General features: G+C 47.0%; 1 long non-coding RNA gene and 1 other non-coding gene across 2 annotated transcripts; both read left to right on the forward strand.

Moving 5' to 3' along the window:
• Window positions 1–65: 65 nt before the first annotated feature.
• LOC105509507 lies at window positions 66–3,367 on the forward strand. The gene is made up of 2 exons (XR_001001448.1): window positions 66–431; window positions 3,205–3,367. It is a non-coding gene; the product is annotated as an uncharacterized LOC105509507 (long non-coding RNA).
• Window positions 386–459, forward strand: TRNAN-GUU. The gene has a single exon. It is a non-coding gene; the product is annotated as a tRNA-Asn (tRNA).
• Window positions 3,368–3,485: the final 118 nt, after the last annotated feature.

The following is a 3,485-nucleotide window of genomic DNA, read 5'->3' on the forward strand; positions in this document are numbered from 1 at the left end:
CCGCAGCGGCCCCGAAAGCGACTGGGCCGGGTGGGCACAGGCTCCCTCACTGGGTGAAGGCGGCGCCATCCCGGGAGCCCACTGGGCGTTCAGCTTCCCTTGGGGCCCCCAGGCGGCTCGGGCCCGGGTCGCGGACCTGGGAGTTTCCGGGGGCTTCGGAAGCAGGCGAGGGGCAGGGCGGGCGAAGGCCATTTGGCTGTCCTTCTGGCTCCAGAATCTCCCGCGCAGGTGTCCAACGTGACCAGCGCGATTCACCCCTCTAATCGCTCGGGTTTTCCAAGGCCTTGCTCTATCGTCCTGCCAGGCGAGCCCTGAGGCTGGAAGGGATAAGGGCAGTTTGTTAAAGGCGCCCTTCCCATAATGCACAGCAGAATAAGTAGTTCCTGTCTCTGTGGCGCAATCGGTTAGCGCGTTCGGCTGTTAACCGAAAGGTTGGTGGTTCGAGCCCACCCAGGGACGCTTGCTCACGCTTTTAAAGCGTTTGTGTATTATCGATCACTAGAGAATCTCCCCCGTTCGTGTATTATCCATCACTAGAGAATCTGCCTTTTTCTTCCCATAGTCCCAAATCCTAAAGGTTGGTGGTTCCAGGCCAGCCAGGGATGCCCACTGCAGGCAGGGTTTTATCTTCCCAGGATTCTAGGCACAGTTAACAGAGATCCCTGTCAAGGGCCACTCCCCAGACCCCACACACCTCCACCTCACAGATCCATTCAGACAGAGCATCTCCTGAAATGTCATGCTGTCTTGTGCCTGTGTACAAGAAACAGAGACCAAACGAGTCACTTTTGGTGCCGATAAAATCCTCATGCTGCCCCTTATAGGCTTGGATGGGTTATATGCCAGCCTCAATTTTTTCATTTTTAATAGGAGGCCTAGAGAGATGTCCCATCCCCTGGATGTGCTGGATTTACTGATTGCTCTATCAATGATATGGATAGAAAGTGGAATCATTCATCATCATAATAATCCTCTCCATCATTTTTGAAAACAGCATTTCTTATCTGTCAGTTTGTGCATGATTTATTTAACCCTTTTCAAAATGTGTTTGAAATGAGGTTGGCTTCATGGTTTTAGAATTTCAGAGAATCCTGAAATCGTCATTCTTGCACACATACCTTTGGCCACTGATAGTTCTATAGTAGCGTAGAGAACTGGATGTGCCACTGCTATATTACAGGCTTTTTAATGTTTATTTTTAGTTTTTGTGAGAGGGTCTCATTCTGTCTCTCAGGCTGGAGTGCAGTGGCCTGATTGTGTCTCCCTGTAGCCTTGACTTCTCAGGCTCAAGCGATCCTCCCATCTCTCAGCCTTCCCAGTAGCTGGGACTACAGGCGTGGGCCATTATGCCCTGCTAATTTTCGTATGTTTTGTAGAGAAGGGGTTTCACCATGTTGCCCAGGCTGGTCTCCAAACTCCTGGGCTCAAGCAGCTCCGCAGCCTTGCAAAGTGCCAGGATTTACAGGCACGAGCAACTTCAATGAATCTTTTGTAATGCCTCTAACTTGAGCACTTTTAGCAAATTTATCTTCTGCGGGAGAGGTACCAATTCATATTCCAATTTCTTTCTCAACTCTAATACTGTCCCTTTTTGTCATTTACTTGCTGGCACAACAAACTTTCTCCCCCTTCCCCCACATTTTTTAGACTAGGTCTCACTCTGTCACCCAGGATGGAGGGCAGTGGTGTGATCTCAGGTCACTGCAGCCTCTACCCCCTGGGCTCTAGTGATCCTCCCACCTCAGCCTCCAGAGTAGCTGGATCTACAGACATGCACCACCACATTCAGCTTTTTTTTTTGTAGAGATAGGGCCTTGCTGTGTTGCCCAGGTTGGTATCCAACCTGGGAGCTCAAGAGATCTATTTGCCTCAGCCTCCCACAGTGCTGGAATTTCAGGTGTGAGCCACTGTGCTGGCCATGAGCCCATGATATTCTAATACGGGGACAGGTGCCTTCCTGGCTTAACTAAGGGGAGGGTACAACAGAAGGACATGGTGGACATTACACATAGATATTCTGTTGCATAGGATGGACAGCTAAACTTGTAAGACATTTTCTTTTCTTTTCTTTTTTGAGACAAGGTTTTTCTCTGTTGCTCAGGCTGCGGTGCAGTGGCGCAATCACAGTTCACTGCAGCCTGAACCTCCTGGGCTCCAGTGATCCTCCCACCTTAGCCTTCCAAGTAGCTGAGACTACAGGTATGCACCATCATATATGGTTATTAAGCAAAATAATAATTCTGTAGAGATGTGGTCTCACTAAATTGCCCAGGCTGGTCTCCAACTCCTGAGCTCAAGTGATCCTCCTGCTTCGGCCTCCCAAAGTGCTGTGCTGAGATTACTGGCATGAGCCACCATGGTCAGCCCTGTTTCTTTTCAAAATTTACTTATTTTGAGTCAATATTTTATTTTCTCTGGAAAGAGAAAGGGAAAAAGTTTTTTCCAGAAACAGGCATATGGTATGGGCCCAATGATACCCCGATCCACCCCTTAGGCTTCAATTACCCTTTTTAAAGTAGTTCATAAGCTGACTTGTTGGAATTCAGACAAAATGATAGCATGGGGAAAGCAGTGTATTGAAAACTATTGCCTACGATTGTGCAAAAGGTTTATTCTTGCTGTACCGTCTGTTCTGGCCCAAACATAATGCTGGAAAACCCCTTCACGTGTCACAGGGACTTTGTACCTTTAGGACCCTTTGAGACATGGCAGTTAGACTTTATCCAGCTGTCTCCATCTCAGGGTCACAGATACCTTCTGGTGGTAATTTGTATATGCTCTCAATGGGGTGAAGCATTTCCATGCCAATGAGCCACAGCCCAAGTAGCAGGTAGACTGTGATTAGAAAAAATCATTCCTCATGGGGAGTGCCATCTGATCTCCATAGCAACCAAGGAACAAACTTTATCAGTCAGGTAGTTGGATCCATTTGCAACGTTTGGCCTATGTCCCAACATTTCCATTGTGCCTATCACCCCTAATCCTCTGGACTGATGCGACTCAATAATGATACAATAAAAATTCAATTGACAAAACTAACAGAAGTTTTTAACCTTCCCTGGCCAAAGACCCCCCACTGTTTCTGGAAAACTTTCACTCTCTCCCTTTGAAATTAGAACAGGAAGACCCATGTAGTGGTTAGATGAAGGGGCTTATGAACCTGTACTGTACTTCTTAAAGGTAACATTCTCCATCATTGCTAAGGTCTCACAAGACTTCTTACCAAGAGCTCCAAATTAATAAAGGATGCCTTTCATAATGAGCTGCTGGGAGATGAAAATATCAAACATTGTGGCCTATAATCTGGAGATGTTTACTGGAAACATCAAATAAAATATTCCCTCCACGCCCACTGGAGGGCACCAAATAGATATTATTAATATGAATGTTTTCCTTTCTTTCTTTCTTTTCCTTCCTTCCTTCCTTCCTTCCTTCCTTCCTTCCTTCCTTCCTTCCTTCCTTCCTTCCTTCCTTCCTTCCTTCCT

Source organism: Colobus angolensis, unplaced genomic scaffold (assembly GCF_000951035.1).
Source record: "Colobus angolensis palliatus isolate OR3802 unplaced genomic scaffold, Cang.pa_1.0 Scaffold1764, whole genome shotgun sequence".
NCBI lineage: Eukaryota > Metazoa > Chordata > Mammalia > Primates > Cercopithecidae > Colobus > Colobus angolensis.